We start from the raw sequence: 17,646 nt of genomic DNA, 5'->3' as shown, positions 1-17,646 counted from the left end.
ATCTGTGAGATCCATCTGATCTGAACCACAATCAGATGAGGACATGTGTGAGGCATATGGGAGTTTATCTGATATGTACTCTGATAGAGTTGTGCATAAGATGCCATGGAAGTTAAGAAAAAGGGTGCTCTACTTTCATGGAAAAAATAAATGTGGAGGCAATTATTGGGAATTTTTGACACACAATGAGCGGAAGCTTGCAAGTTAGACAGGAAGGGAACTGGATTTCATGTAAATGGAATAGAATGTGCAAATGCATAAGACTGTCAACCTGACATATTTGATAATGGTGAGTTAATAGGTAGAATATAATGTACTGAGGTGATGGGCATTGCAGGAGGTGGAGTTAAAATGTACGTGGTGACCCATACCATAAAGGGAGCAGAGGCATGAATAGTGGCCCCTAAAAGATACGTCCACACTCCAATTCCAATAACCTGTTAACATTGCCTATTTGGAAAAGGGGTCTTTGGAGATGCGATGAAGTAAGGATTTTGATAAGTGGATTATTCTGGATGGTCAGGGTGAGCCCTAAATGTAATCTCAAATGTCCTTATGAGAGACACAGCTGGAAGAGAAGACACAGAGAGGAGGGCCTTGTGAAGACAGGCAGAGATTACAGCAAAGGGGCTGCAAGCCAAGGAATGACAGGAAGTGCCTGCAACCACCAGATGCCAAAAGAGACAAAGTGATATCATCCCCAAAGTCTCTGGAGCAAGCGTGGCCCTGCTGACAGTATTTTGGGCTTTTTACTGCCAGAGCTGTAAGAAAACTAGCTGTGCTTGGTGGTGTACATCCGTAATCCTAGCTACTCAGGAGGCTGAGGCAGGAGAATCACTTCAACCTGGGAGACAGAGGTTGCGGTGAGCCAAGATTGTGCCATTGCACTCCAGCCTGGGCAAAAGAGTGAGACATCATCTCAAAAATAATAATAAAAATAAGCAAACGTATTTCTGTTGTTTGTCTTGGCAAGGTTCTGCTAATTACAGCAGACACAGAAAACTAATACAAAGGGTGTTATATGTCTCATAGCGGAGAGCTTTCTATGGACCTTAGTTGAGAGTCACGCTACCATATTAGTGTTACAACTTTTAGTATGGGGCAGTAACCCTTTGTGGCCTAGATGCAAAGGCTCATTAATTTTTCTAAGAATTATAATAAGGCATAAAGAGCCAACTCAAGTCTGTTTATGAATGTACCTAAAAATAAGTACATAGAACCACATATTTTATAAACAAAGGATTAAATGCTCAAATTATTCACAAGCAAATATTCCCATCATCCACTTTTTATTATCCTAGAGAATCACAATTCTCAGTATGTTTGCACTGAAGTCAAAGATAGCACATCTTCAGAAGGATGTCCCTTTTACAAGAAGAATGCTTTACATAAATGCACCTTTTTTTTCCCCTTTGGTGCAGTAAACTAGCCTGCCTGAGTTCCATAGACTCCATCCTGATATGAGCAATTCTTAGCCTGTCTGAATGTTTGCCTAGTAGATGGTCAATGGATAATGATCCTTACCCTCTTTGCCTCTCAAGATAGCCATGATATCACAATGAAATGCTGTATTATTTTGCACAAGGGTTACGAAGCTGAAATGTGGGAATGGGTCTTGCTGTCAGTACGCTCCTGGGCATGCAGCTCTTCAAGCATGGTGTGTGTCAGGGAGATCTGCTGGACAGCCTGACCTCTGCCTTAGAGGCGCACGAGGCTTCCAGTGAAGCCGCAGGCCTTGTGTGTGTCCTGTTTCCACGTGGAGCAACACTCAGGCCTTAGGTAATTAATTCCTCTCCAGGTTCTCTCTCAGCAGGGAGAGACGGGAATCAAATGGTAAACTCATGATTGATTCATACATCCAAGCAGGAGATGAGGACAGGATTTTGTCCTCCAGTTCCTCAACTGGAAACAAGAAATCAGGAGAATGACCACATTCAGGCGAGTCTTATTGAGGCCCCAGAACCTGCAGGTACTCAGTAATTGCCCGCTGGTGGTGCATCAGAGCGATCAGTGGCTCTCTCTAAGAGGTCTGCTTTACAACTCGGTCTTTTATCATGATAATTAGTGCTTGAATTGTGTTTTTATGAAGGAGATGAAGTGTGTGGTAAGAAGAGTTGTCCCTCAGTTTTTATTTGTTTTTAATGAATTTTCCGAATGTAAGCACATACAGATTACCTGCGGTGTTTCTTTCCTTGCCTTTTTTGCTTTTGTCCTTGAGCAAGGAACTAGCTGTCCCCACTATTCCTTCTACTCTTTTCCCTCTAAAATAACCCCTGGAGGCTAGCTGCGCCCAGGGACATTTAGAGTGAAGGCTTCATTTCCCTCGTATTGAAGTTCTGGCCCATGGCATATGACTAGAAGGCCTTGTGGAATACCCAGTTCGCGTCTCAAAATTATGTACATGTTTCTGCTATCCCTTCCCTTCTGTGAGCATTAATGTGAACAACTGCCTTGGAAAATCATGTGGAAACTCCACATTGAGGGCAACAGATCAGCAATAAGAGAGAAAGAGTGGAGGTCCCTGACAATATGGGGTGTCGGACCAACCCTAAATTGCTTACGACTAATCAAGAACTGTTGAAACTTCCATATTGCTTAGCCACTGTCATTTTGGATTTTTCTGTAAACCGCAGTTTATTTTCCAAAGCAAAAATCAGTCGGCAGAGTTGAAAGTGTGGTCCAAATTAGTCATATTGATAAACAGTGTGTCATGGAAGAAATAAAATAAATGGAAAATCATGGCTATCATAAGAATCTCTTGCCTCTGAAATTGGGCTGAGCCCTTTTGTTGGTAAATGCATCATGAACTTACTCATCCACATAGGCAGGCCTTCTTTTGATTGCAGTTTCACAGCAGGATTTGCACTGGAGAATTTCATAGACAGCAGAGAATAATATGGGTAAGCAAAGTGTAGAATAAAGACAAACTTATTATGATGTCCTCTTCAAGGGTAGATATTTCAAATCATTCTTCATCACAAGGAGAGATGAATCTCAAAGCATAACCTAATTTTTTTGTATTAAGATTATGGCACAGTATGCAGTTTCTGTATATTTAAATCTAAGTTTCATAGAAACCATCAGTTCCAGAGAAACACTTCATAATGAGGGTGCTACATTGTCTGCACATGCTGAGTCTCTGGTATGGAGTCTCCGCACATGCTAAGAATGACTTTATTGTTTCTATCAAAGTAAATACTGGTTTATCATCATTCTGTGTGAGTCTTTGTGTGCATTAGGATGATTTCTATGTTAGTGGCATAACTTATTTTGTTGCTTTTAGCACACAGGGAAATTCTAAACAGAGCTCACAATAGCCTTTGTAATCTCACTGTTGCTTGCTAATTGAACTTCCAATTTCTTCGGATTTTGGCCTAAAATGGCAAGGTGCTCAACATGTACGCAAAGCAATCTGTGGGAGCTGGTAATGCTGAACAGTGAACAGGAGTAGGAAAAAATAGATCTTAGAGCAGTTTGAGGGTTTTTGCTAAGCCAATGATTTTGTAGCTCAGAGGATCTGTTTAATCAGTGATATTTCTAAAAGAGGATCTCTCTGCTTTTGTGTAAACAGTCCATGTTTCATGTCTGACTCGGCCCATGAATGGAATAAGACAGGGATACTACATTCTCTTTGTTAGTCAAAATGTCTCTGCAAGAGATAAACCACTCCCTATTTATTAACCATTCCCTGGGACTGTTGAAATGTAAGTTTTGTTAAGGACCATCAAAACAACAAAAGACTGCAAATACGATATCCATACGTGTGTTGTTCTTTTCTGTTTCTCCACTGTTTGCCATGTTTCTTTGGGTTGGAAACTTTAGGGAGAAAGCCCTAAAGTGAAGGAAGAAGACTGAACTGTGCCTTTTAAAACGTGTTCTGACCACTTTAGCAATAAAACTATGTTCAGCATCATATATGTTAGTAAGCATTTTCAAGTGATCTTGCTGTTAGTTTTTCTTTGAGGCAAAGATGAGGAAGGAGGAGGAGGAGGAAGAGGAGGAGGAAGACAAAGAAAAAGAATAAGAAGAGGAAGAATAAGAGGAAGAGGAAGAAGAAAAAGAAGGAAGGAGGAAGGAAGAATGAACAAGGAGAAAGAAGCTGTTCACAGAATCAGATATTGGCCTGAGTGGTGAAATGTGCCTTTTTTTTTTCAAATGTCAAAATTACCTTGTCCTAGGTCAGGTTGTTAAGCTCTTATGAGCTTGGGACAGATGCTTGTGCCTGACCCCCTATCTGTGTTACAGTGAAGATCCTTTACCTTTAAGATGAAGTCAAAGGGAAATTTTGACTCCTTTACTTAAACCTCATTTTACTGTCCAGTCACTTATTTATTTGTTCTAAAACGTGGTGTATTGGGTCTGTACTCTAGGGCAGCCACTGTGCTTGGGTGCTGGCTTTTCTGTTCTCAAGGAGCATAAGAGCAGACTCCACTCCTCCGTGTCTGGATGGCCTCGAACACCAAAGTGAGGATGGGGCAGTTGACAGGAAACATGTTTCAGCAATGCAGATGATGTCACTCCCAGTATTTTCACACCTTTAATATGTTACATGCATGGCTGGGCTTAGCCTGGTTGTACACCCCATGCCTTGCATTTTATATCCACATTGCTTTTATAATCATCTAAAAAACTGAATAATTTTCATCTTGTCGTTCAAGATCAATAACAAATGCTCATATCTAAGAAGATTAGATCAAAATTAGACCCCTTTATCAAAATTATTTAATGCCTGAAGGGACATGCTATGCAAATGTTTTAAGCATTGTAAGCTCTATCAATTGTTTAATAAAAATAAGGTACTTTAAAACAGTACCAAGCAGCTTTTGTTTCTGAGTAAAAAGAAAAACATTCCAAATATGATCTTATGAATGGTACTAAAACAAAAATACCTTTCTAGCGTCTTATTACATACATACAGAATGATTAGAGTGTTCAGAAGATACAATTAGCAAAACCAGGCTACCTCATTTTCCTTTGTGCCTATTCCTACTCTTACTCAACTACACATTCTTAGTAAAATAAGCTACCTGTCAATCACTCAGAACCCAGAGTTATCTCTCGCCATTTCTTGAGAAGGTTAGAGAACACAACATGAACTGGATTTTACTATAACCTCTCTTTGAAACAAAATAGAATATTTTCTGCTTTTATTTATCAAGACCATTGAGGAAATTCTGATCCAAGAAGTCTTTAGGGCAAATTTTGAAGCCAGTTTTAGAATAGATTTTTTTTCTCATTTGTTATGGATCTTAAACATAAGCAAGCCAAAAATAAAATCATATAATCTTTTTAAAAATTAATTAATATTCAATAAATTTACTGCTTTGATTTAAACAGTTCATTCACTGTTTCATCATCCAGGCTGGACTGCAGGGATGTGTTCATAGCTCACTTCAGCCTCAACCTCCTGGGTTCAAACAATCTTCCCACTTCAGCCTCTAGAGAAGCTGGGACTATAGGCATGTGGCACCATGCCCCAATAATCTTTTTACTTTTATTTCTGTAGAAACGTGGCCTCACTGTGTTGTCCAGGCTGATCTCAAACTCCTAGGCTCAAGTGGTCCTTCCACCTCACCTCCAGAAGCACTTGGATGATAGAAGTGAGCCATCACACCCAGCCAAAACCATGTACTATTCTGAACAAATCAGATAAACCAAGCTTACCAACCTCATCCAGGATCAACACAGTGTTCTGAATAATGTTCTATGCAATTCTTTTTGAACATCTAGAAAATGCTAAGTTTAGTGCCTGTTAGAAATCCTAAGATTTTTAGAGAGCTCTCTAACCATTTCAATAGAAAAAAACAAACAAAATAAAAATTATTGGCCTAAGGATTTTGAAACTTGTACAATAGTGAATGACTTATTTATTCCAGTAGAAGTTCAGGAATTGTTTATGTGTTCTATTGTTTTCTGGCTAAGATCTATTTTTTTCACTTTATGATCCCAGTTATTATATGGTAAGCTTTTGAGTCTTGGGGACATCATAATTATGAAAAGGGATATAGGATAGAGTTTCTGCCTTTATCATAAGCTTAAAGGCGTGTATAGATAACCCAATTACTCCACCTACTATAGACATGCAAAAAACTCACATTCAACATGGTTGCTCCATGTGTGTGCCCATGCAGACATGTAAATGCTCACCTATGGGAAAGTCGTAAAAGGACTCGTCGTGCTTTGCTGGAACATAGGTACTCCACACCCCTCCAGGCACTTGTTTGGGGTAGAATTGTGTCCCTCCAACAAAATATGTTGAGGTCCTAACCCCCAGAATCTGTTAATGTGAACTTATTTGGAAATAAAGTCTTCTCAGATGATCAAGTTGAGATGAGGTCATTAGGGCGGGCTCAATCCAGTGTGACTAGTGTCTGATATAAGAAGAGGAAAATGCCCCGTGAAGAGGACACACAGGAGAATGCCAGGTGACAACAGTGGCAGAGATTGGAGCCATGCAGCTGCAAATCAAGAGATGCCACCAATTGCCTGCCACCTCCAAAGTCAGGAAGAGACAAGCGAAGATGCTATCCTCCGGGTTTCAGAGGAAGCATGGTCCTGACAGCACCTTGATTTCAGGCTGTTAGTCTCCAGCACTGCTGGACAATACATTTCCCTTGTACTAAGCTACGCAGTTGGTCATAGTTTGTTACAGCAGAGCCTAGAAAATGAATACAACTATTCCTTCCTATTTACATGAATATCATCATCAAGGTACCACCTGAACCCGTTTTTCTCTACCATCAGGTAACCTTGTCATTTGCAGAATCAGTCAATATGGGGTAGATTATGCTCAAGTAACAAGCAGCTCTCAAATTTCAGTAGCTTAAGAAAATAAGAGTTTAATTCCCACGTCTCTAAATCTGCAATGCAGGCTGGCAGTGCAACTTCTGTTTATTACATTTTCTCAGGGTCCCAGTTTATGATTTGCAATCTCAGAACATCTCAAAACAAGGCTTCTTCTTTTCCTAGAGAGGAGAAGAAGGCATAGAAAAGCATACACTGGCTTTTAAAAGCTTCAAGCCTGCTCTTTGACTCATAATCCATTCCCTAAAGTGAATCATCCTGCCTTGCCTAACTTCAAGGAGATGAGAAAGTGCCCAGACCAAAGAAAGAAGAGAAAGAAAGGCAGTTATACATTAGAAAAAACTTAAAAACCAGCCTATTAAAATTGTTGCATTCTAGTTTGAACAAACTATTAAAAATTATAATGTGATTTGGGAAAATTGATTACATTAATATGTTATTTAATTTATATGTGTGACAATTGATACTTAGGTGAGAATTATGTTTAAAATATGTTTTACAAATGATGTCTATTAATATAATGTCTGGTGTTCACTTCAAAGTAATCCTGAGTGTGAAAAACCAGGTAGGAATATAGATGAAATAGGATTTGGTATGAGTTGAAGTTGAGTGATGATAACTGAGGATTCATTTATTATTCATTTTTATATATTTAAAATTTTTATACTTAAAAAGATACTGGCTGAGCTTGGCAAATAACTGAGACTACACCAATTTTTATGATGTAAAAGGGCAATATGTTTCATTAGTATTTTATCCTCAAATGGATTTGATGGTTCCAATGGGTTTGATATTGAAGTGAAGAGTAATACAATTTGGGGTCTGAATTCTTTGGGGATCTGAACGTTGCGGTTTAGTGGAAATTGTGCTGCAATTCAAATGAAGTTTAGGCTCTAATTTGCTATTGAGTCAGAAATGACTATGCACACTTCCTTTGATTCTGATTCATTTTATTTCCATTGCAATTTGTTTACTTGTAAAAGCATACAAGTGCCTGCATTTATTGTCTCTTTATTGGTGCCATAGCAGCCATCATCAAAGCAATTATTTCTATTGGTGTGTATTTAATTGCAACTTGGCTCTTGCATGTTGCCACAAGTCATTTGCAAATTCTCATGGCTATGCAATAGCATAACCTATTTGTTGTCATCAACTTTAAAAATAAATTTCTCCCTTGTGCCCATAGTAAAAATGATTACAGGTTATATAAATGCAAGTTTTATCATGACAGTGGAGCAGAACTGATGTGGCATACTAATTCATTCATTAAGGTACAAATGAACAAATTATAATTGAAGGTAGTCACATAGTTTCCTTCTGCCACTGTTGTCTGGAAACACACACTCTATTCTGAAGGCAGACTAAGACAAAACCTTTGAAGCCCTTAAGGGCTCTTTGATTTAGACTGTACTTAAAAAGTTATTAAAATGCCACACCCTAGAGGCAGGAACATTTTTTATTTGATTCCTAGAGAGAAATGGCCACTGAGAAAACAAAAGGAAGGAAGAGAGGGAGGGAGAGATGGAGGAAGGAAGGGATGCAAAGATGAAAGGAGTAAGGGAAACAACATTTAGAGACTAAAACTTTATAATTTTTGTCATTAATATGACAGAATATTAATATTTCTTTAATATCTGTTAAACTGGCCACTTTTAAAGGCACCTACAGTTTTTTCTTTTATAGAATGATGTCAGGGCAGTTAATATTTCAGTTATAAATATAGCTAGAAAATGCATTTTTCTATTTTAGACATTGAGGGAAGGGAAGGCAAAGATCGTACTATCTCAGACCTCAAGAGTCTGGTTAAAAAGACATGGTAGACGTGAAATAAATCAGTTAACAATACACAGCACATCTATGGCACCATATGTGAATGTTGACATGAGAGATATTCACTGTGGGTTTGAGTGTCCAAGGAGAAATTGCAGCAAGAGAAACAGACTGAGAAAAAAGGATGAGAATAATTTGATCTGGGAAAAAGAGAAGAATCAATTATAAGAATGACAGAGGAATGAACAGAATTTCAGGGAGGGGAATGTTTGAAGCATGTTTTGAGGAGTTAATGGACCAGCTCGCCTGGAGTGAAGGTTTCCTGAGAGTGGAGAAGGTAAGACTAAAGGGTGACTTGGCAAAATTGTTCAGGATCTTCTAAATTGTCCAGAATTTTTAGCTATCTTTAAACCAAAAACTAACAAATCATGGCATTTTCAGAATACACTTTTGTGTTTGAAGTGCTCATAAAGAGTAGCTGCCAGTAGGAACCATTCCCTCATTGCTACTTTGCCTTGGATCTAATCCCAAAGAAACCTGGGTGTAAATAGAAAAAAATACATGGGACTCATCAAACCCAACATTTCACTCATGCATATTGTGATGGTTTTCATCCTAGTCCATTAGTTTAGATGTTACATGGAGAATGTTGATAAGATCCACTTGCAGAGTATCCTGTGTTTAGTGATTCAGGGGCCATCCATAGGGTTTACTCTTCTGATGGTGGCAGAGGTATTACATTTTTAATTTACAGCATTGTGCTTTATTGGATGTCTTAAAAGACATGCTTCTCAGGGTTTCTTCTTCAAACCTTCTTACACAGTGAGGCCTAATGTTCCAAACAGTTCAATTGGCTTCCCATATCTCTTATAGTATGGTAGACATCACTACAGAGCCAATAAATGAGTTTAAAAATATATTTTGATGGGGTCTATTTCTGAGCATTTACTAAGTATCATGCACTGCAAACTGTTTTTCACCCGGAGCTCTCTGAAGCTCAAGCACATTGTGTGGCAGTTAACATGATTCTTTTCTCTTGGTAATTGTGGAGCCTAAGGCTCAGAGAGGTTGGGTAATTTTCTAAAGGTAACAGAGTAAGCAAATGATAAAACCAAGAATCAGTCCAAGCTGTCTTTTCCAAAGTTTACACTTGTGACAACAGCTTGCTTTATTTTAAACACATACACACACACACATACACACACGTAAATATGTTATATATATATATATATATTTATATATATATGTTAGGTATATAAAATAGATAAAAACATGCATGTATAAATATGTATACATACATATATATCCACAGAAATATGTCTATATGCACACATATATATGTGTGTATAAATATGTGCATGCATATGTGTGCATATATTCATAATATGTAGTCATTAATTTATTGCAAATGCATATTTTTATGCATGGCCCAAATGGAATACTGAAATCATTATCAACCTAAACTTGATGTTCATGAAGATAATGAGACAAGCCCTGGAGAGCTTTGCAGTGACCCCTGAAGTATCAGTGAGCCCTGCTGAGCTGTTTGTTTGAAACCTCCTCAAGAAATGATTCATGAAACTAATGTCTCTAATTTATGTCCATATGTTATTGCATTACTTTCTGCAAGGAATTTATGGAAATATTTGCTGCTATTATCTCCAGATTATGTTTCAGCTCTTTAGTAGCAACCTTTTTTTTTATGAGTGAATGAAGTTCTGGAAAAAAGAAAAGGGATTCTTCTCTTGACATGCACTTCCTCATTTATGCATTCAAATGCTTCAAAGCTACTATTTTTATAAGGTGTTCCCTGGTTGCTCAACTAGAAGTAATTTCTGTTTCTCTGAAGACCTGCTGTAAGGTCTTTTTGTTGTTGTTGCTGCTGCTGTTGTTGTTTTTAAAACAACGTAACTCTTAAGGCAGCTAGTGCTTTCTACTTGGTTGGTATGGTTTAGCTCTGTGTCCTCACTTCCAAATCTTGTCTTGAATTGTAATCCCCAGAATTCCCACGTGTCAGGGGAGGGACCAAGAGCAGATGATTGGATCATGGGGGCGGTTTCCCCCATGCCGTTCTCATGACGGTGAGTGGGCCCTCACTAAATCTGATGGTTTTATAAGGGGCTCTTCCCGCTTTGCTCTATTCTCTCTCCTGCCACCATGTGAGAAGGTCCATGCTTGCTTTCCCTTCAACTTCCACAAAAATTGTAAGTTTCCTGAGGCCTCCCTAGCCATGTGAAGCTGTGAGTCAATTAAACCTCTTTCCTTTATAAATTACCCAGTCTGTTATTTCTTTATAGCATTGTGAAAATGCACTAATTCAGTTGTGTTATATCTCTATATTCTACATCGGATTTTCGGCCACTTTGTGTTTGATTTATCTTCCTTTCCCTCATGATGTGCTCTATGAGCAGGCCACTATCATATTCACTAAATGTTTGTTGAATGAGTAGAATGGTAAGACCGTAAAGGCCCAGATAAATCAGAAACAGTAAATTTTGTATGGTTGCCATTTGTTTTTCAAATTGGTATTCAAAGGCCAACTGCTTTTCTCAGAGGTGAGTTAGGCAATTGTATTGAAATGTGTTGGTCCTGGTTGATTTGACAACAGAACATTTCCCTATCCACTCTCATTAACGAGAAAATTATTCTCCTTGAGTTTTAGCTACTTTGTTTTCTGTTGAATTATAAACTTTAGAAAACACACTAATGCTAGTTACTTATTTGAAGTCCTTTAATTTCTAAAGTTTGCTCTGGTGAAATGAACTACATGATCTGTGTACTTAATATCACCTTTCTTGTGTATGTGTTCTAAGTGAGGGATAGGGGATGAATTGAGGAAAACAGCAGACTATGGAATAAATATTAGAAAAATTGTGTCGATAGAATGTCTTAATTTGTAATTAAGAAAGACTATCCAAAGTGTAATTTTGCCTTCTAAGCAATTTAAGTTTTCTTGGGCATTATATAGTAATCCAAAAGAATCTAGGCTTTAGTAAATCACTTTCTTACTCAGCTTATTAGAGATTTGAATTTCTCTTTCGTTGTATAAACTTAATATATTGAAATATTAGTTTATTGAGCATCCTTATGCCGTTGTAGATTTATATTTTTGTTAAATCTGACATAGATTCAGATATCCTGTAATATTAATGAAGACCACCTTTAAGAACTAAATTATAAATATGAATCAGTACTGAGTTATAGTTACTTTCAGAGCTGTGGTCACATGTATAGAGCTTCACAGAAAATCTGTGAAGTTTCTGAGGTTTTAAACTCTGCTACCCGTACCTGGATTAGCAGCATGACATCTGCTCCTGTTTTCATTAAGAAGCCGGTACCCAGGGCCCCAACAGACTTTAAGAAAGGCAATGACTTGACATAGTAAAGACAGTTTTCAGACAGAATTTAGGCCACCCACACTACTAGATTTATTTTGAATTTTTTAGGGGCCAAAAACTTTAACAATGATTAAGTGCACTAACATACCTTGCTCAAGAACAGATGTCCTACCATATTAAAATCTTTAATCTCCTATTTTTCTCAATTTCCAGTCAACATTTTCATTACAGGTGTGTTAGTCCATTCTCACAGTGTTATTAAAAGCTACCTGAGACTTGGTAATTTATGAAGAAAATGTTCTATTGGGTTGTGGTTCCACAGACTATTCAGAAAGCATGGCTAGGGAGGTCTCAGGAAACTTACAATCATGATGAGGGGTAAGGGGGAAGCAAGCAAGTCTTCACATGGCAGCAGGAGAGAGAGAAGGAGGAAGTGCTACAAGTTTTTTAAACAGCCAGATCTCGTGAGAACTCACACTCATGAGAGCAGCAAGGGGAAAACCTGATCCAGTCTCCTCCCACAAGGTCCCTCCCCCAACAATGGGAATTACAATTCTGCATGAGATTTGGGTGGGGACACAGAGCCAAATCTTATCAACAGGCATCTTTGGAAATTCCAGGAATAAATACTTTTTAGAACCTGTCATCATTTTGCCAAAATTAATGGATTACAAGACCAAGATATCTGAAACTAGAGTTAGAGACCAAGTCCCATGCGTAATGTTCCACAGAACACCTTGTAACTTAACTCATGCCCTCCTCCCTTCTTTTTTTTCCTTTTGCTTCAAAAATTCAATTATTGTGTGTAATTACACTTTGTCCTCTAAGATGACAAATTGTAAAGTTGGGATTTGCAAGCCTCGTTGTGCAGGGACTATTTGCTTGCTGTAACTTGCTGCCCCCAGATGGATGAGGGCAACAGGCCCAAAGACTGGGCTGCCCACAAGCAAAGATCACTGAGAACAAAGATTGGCAGCACCCACATGCCCACTACAGCCTCCCTGCCAGGAAACCAGCTTGGTCTCAAATCCATGCCCTGCTAAATCCTTAGTCCCCTCCAAACCTTCAATGACATCCTGGGGTTGGGGATCTCAGCTGGGGTGGGTGATCATGTTATCATGCTCATGTCTGCTACTTTCTGGAATCTTCTTTCTCTGGCCCAGTTGCTGTTGGACCCCATGCCATTCCAAATGGGAAGCCCAAACTTATCAGGGGCTTTTACACAAACAAAACCCTCTCCCACAACAGCTTATAAATATAAGGGATTTTACCGAGGAACCAAAAGCCTCAGGAAGGGACTAAAGAAACAAAAGTCCAAATTCTGAGCCTCCAGAATTCTTCTGCCACCTCATCTCCAAGAGTAGATCCCCGTCTGGCTGACTGTCACACAGTTCCCAGGTTTCTGAGTTTTGTCTTCTCCCTCTTTTTCCACCACACCTTTTTCATTCTTCACCCTTTCCTCCTGCATGGCCCAGGGTCTCCAGTACCACCTCTCACATGTTGCAGTAGAAGTCGGCTCTCTCTGGCTTTCACCTCCACCCCTGGCAAAGCCCAGCTGGCTCACAGTGCCTTTCCTTCAGCACTGCCCTCTCCACAAGTGACAGTGACAAATAGCTAGAGAAGCAAGGAAATAAAATGCTGTTTATGTTATTTTACAATTTGAAGCACTTTTTTTTTTTGAGACAGAGTCTTACTCTGTTGCCAAGCTAGAGTGCAGTGGCATGATCTCAGCTCACTGCAGCCTCCGACTCCCCGGTTCAAGCAATTCTTCTGCCTCAGCCTCCCTAGTATCTGGGATTACAGGCACGCCTCCCTAGTATCTGGGATTACAGGCACGCACTACCACACCCAGCTTGCTTGCTTGCTTGCTTATTTATTTATTTATTTAGCTGGGGCTTCACCATATTGGCCAGGATGGTCTCAATCTCCTGACCTCGTGATTTGCCCACCTCGGCCTCCCAAAGTGCTGGGATTATAGGACTGAGCCACCTCACCCGGCCAACACTTCTTTTAAGTTAAGTTGTAGTTGAAGAATTAGTGCTTTGATGTTGAGGGGATCCTTCTGAGTTTTGTGTGAATTTCGGCAGTTATTTATATTTTCAGCACTTTGGCTCTCTTGGGTAGTTTGAGGTTGTTATGAGAAGTAAAACTACCAATAAATATTCAGCATTTAGAATTATTCCTGGCATTTACTAGGTGCTCAGTCAATGCTATTTCTTATCTTCCTCTTTTTAAGTATAGGAATAAATATCTATGGATTTTCTAATGAATTAACAGATTATTCCTGTGTTAGGTATTAGACTACCCTGGTTAAATCTAGCAGGGTTGCTGGTGTGTGTACATGACCACTCAACAGTTGGACTACTTCTCTGTTGCTGCCAAAATAAATCGCCATAAAATTTGTGACTTAAAACAACAGAAATTTATTATCTCACAGTTCTGTCAGTCACAGCTCCTCATGGGCTGAGTCTTATAGCAGGCAGATCTTTTTTATTCTTTGGACCATTTCCACATGATTATGAACTTCTGAATTCTGAACTTAAGGGTTTCCACATTATTATGAAGCACATGTACTAGAAAGAGATTGTTGGTGATTCTTTTCATAAGACAACAAACAGACAGCTTTTGAGTAGAGAACTTCGCCAGGTGGTGATATAGCTTATCATGATGCATCAAATCTCAGAAGAAAATTTTCATCTGCAGAGGACTAAAATGTTTGTTTGCCCCCAAATTTGTATTTAGAAAACCCAATTCCCAATGCAGCGGTATAGGGGTGAAAGGAAACTTTCCCCTTTGCTCTCTGAAGTTTCATTGAAAAGCTGACATAAGGCAGATTCATAGAAGAAAAAGGATACAAATGTATTAATACTTTATTAGTGTGCAGGAGCGAAAGTCACAGTGACTACCTAGTCATCCAGTGTGTTACAGAAGCTTATATGCCCCTTTTCCATAGGGAAGTGGGGGATGAAGACTGCAGACAATTCTTTTGAAACCAGTAAATAAGTAGAGGGAGTGAACTCAGGAGGCAGAAGGACGGTAAGGGGAGAAGCTGCATAGGAACAAAGGTTGTCTTGTTATGCAGATAAGTTTGCCAGGGAGTCTCTTGCAGTTGCCCTCAGAAAAATAGATGAAAAACATGTCTGAGCATGTGTGACCTAGTCTCTTCTCTGGAGATTGATATTTCCTGGTTATTTGATGAGGTTCCTAGGGAAGAAGTCTTAAGTCAGTTGCATGCCTTTTGGAAAGAAGCTTTCTTGTTCAAGTAAGGAAATCTCAAAGAAAGAATATCTTCCTGCATTTGGGGTAGCTGAGACAAGACAAGAATTAGAGGAACCTTCATTTTGAAGCAGCTAAGGGCCTCAGCATGGCAAAGTGCCAGTCTTTGAGGCGGCACTTTCCGAGCCCCAGGTATGACATTAGAAGGTAGGGCTTTTGAGAGGTGATTAGGTCATGAGGGTAGAGCTCTTGTGAATAGGATTAGTTCCTTACAGTACGAGACATAAGAGCTCTCTGCCGTCCTTCCTCCTTGTGAATGCACAAGGAGTCGGCAGTCTGCAACCTGGAAGACAGCTCTTACCAGCCCTCAGCCATGTTGGCACCATGATCTTGGACTTCAGCCTCCAGAACTGTGAGATAATGTTTGTGGTTTAAGCCACTGAGCCTATGATAGTTTGTCACAGCAGCACAAATGGACTACGACACTGTTGAGAAATAACAATAAAATCCTAAGTTTCTCAATTGAGTAAATGAACCCCTCCTGGCCAAGGGGAACCCAGAGAAACGTGAAAAACTTAGTTCCCAGCCATGACGGAACAGCAGGTCAGACACACCTCATTATACTCCCTCCCTCACTGACTTCCATTAGACATTCATTCCTATGAAACAACTTACCAGCACTCCTGACGGTAGAATGATTCTGGCCGGTTTACAGAGGCTGCTCACTGGGTCCTCTGTGTCATTCATTTCACCTTTTGATATATGCAGCCTAATTCTTATGCATTTAAATGTTAGGCCTTTACCCTAAAGTGATCATAGGACATATGTAACATGCATGTTTGCTCACTATGAGATGCACACCCCTTCATAAATATTCATAGCTCTTCTTGTAACCTGTTGAATATGCATGCTTAACCAATGTGTTCAGCATCAATGCCTGTCTCACTCTTCCCTCCTTTGAAATGCCCACTTCTGGTTTCTGCCAGTGGCTTCCCAGTCTTTCAGAATGGCCAGCCCACAGGCTGCAACCCTTTCTAAGAAATGAAGAAATGGAGCTTTCCTCTCCAAATGTATGAACCTGGCAATTCCTCAGTTGACAATGTCAACCTAAAAAAGACACTAGAGAAAATTGTCTCTAAATATGTTGAGTTTACTCAGGAATAAGAAATAAGGGTTATAATCTGGAATGGAGAGAATGGCAAGCCACCAGTGCATCCAGTGAGGGAAGGATAGAGGGAATCTTTTATTAGCAAAAAGGGAGAGATTTGCATAAGCTGCTTAGAAACAGAGTTCATTGGTTCCAGAGGCTCAAAGCCAGCGTTGTTGTCAGTTCATTGGTGGAGATGCTGTTACTGGGCAAGTGCTCTTCCAGGAGCAGCATCTTATCTGCATTACTGCAGTCCTGAAGAATGTCTGTGATAAGCCTTATCAAAGCAGGAGATGCGTGAAGGATGAGAAAGGGTAGAAAGTCCTTGGAAACAGGTCTTGTCTCAGACATGTAAGCACGAACCTCCTCTCCTTCGCGCATTTCTGGCCCTATTTTATTTCGGTTTGAAAAAAATTGATTTCATCTTGCTATCTGCAACTCTCGTACCATCACTACACTCTCCTTAACAATTTATTTTTATTGTGATAAGATCACTTAACCTGAGATCTACCCTCTTAACAAGTTTTTAAGCATACGGCACAATATTGTTAACCAGAGACACTTATTGCATAACAGATCTCTAGAACTTATTTATCTTGCATAGCAAAGATAACAAAGATTTTGTTATGCAAGATAAATCAGCTTATAGGAAGGTTTACCAGCAGTTGGCTGCTTCAGCAACAAAGGAAAGCTTGATAGTGACTGATATTTTAGAGTTCAAGGATGTCTCCATTTAGCATGGGATCACTTAGTGGATTACAGATGTGCAGAGTTGCGCTGAAGGCATTAACCCTTTGGTGGTTGTCATAGCCCAGTGGTCTCCTAGTGTGATTCTCAAATCACAGAATCAGTGTCACCCGATGTCAGTGGGATCTGGTTAGAAATACAGTTTCTGGAGTCTCTACCCGAGATCCACACATTCAGCAAATCTGGAGTGGGGGCCAGCAATCCATGCATCATCAAGACCTATGAGTGATTCTGATGCATTTTGAGAACCACTGCAATAGCCTAAAAATCCCCAATCAAATAATACCTCTACTAGGGAAATAGGAAAAGGAAGAAATAGACAGACACATCTTATAATCATTCTGCCTCAAAGAAGACATATGTAAAGCAAATCATCTAACATATGTGTTAGTGCATAATCCAGTAAGCATCTATTTTTTCCCCTATCAGGTAGTAGGATTAGCATGAGATTTCAAAGCTAATGTTACTAGCTGTCCCCTCAGCTTCACTGATTCTTTTTTTTTTGTAATTTAAAAGGGGACTAGAAACAGGTTTATTGCTGTGTGAGGGGCTTTTTTTTTTTTTTAACCCTTAACAAGAATATTGCTTTTATGTGAAGCACTTAAAACATACCTGCTACGGGTG

General features: G+C 39.3%; 1 protein-coding gene and 1 long non-coding RNA gene across 3 annotated transcripts in view; both read left to right on the top strand.

The window, feature by feature from the left end:
* Positions 1-17,646, top strand: part of FAM155A (family with sequence similarity 155 member A) — a 669,060-nt gene that overhangs the window by 473,689 nt on the left and 177,725 nt on the right. The window lies entirely within an intron of this gene.
* Positions 2,190-5,261, top strand: LOC116528899. Its single transcript, XR_004259266.1, has 2 exons — positions 2,190-4,348; positions 5,224-5,261. It is a non-coding gene; the product is annotated as an uncharacterized LOC116528899 (long non-coding RNA).

Source organism: Sapajus apella, unplaced genomic scaffold, assembly GCF_009761245.1.
Source record: "Sapajus apella isolate SASKATOON/1434 unplaced genomic scaffold, GSC_monkey_1.0 scaffold60, whole genome shotgun sequence".
NCBI lineage: Eukaryota > Metazoa > Chordata > Mammalia > Primates > Cebidae > Sapajus > Sapajus apella.
The sequence above is the reverse complement of the archived record's forward strand: the minus strand, read 5'-3'. Positions and strand labels throughout refer to the sequence as shown.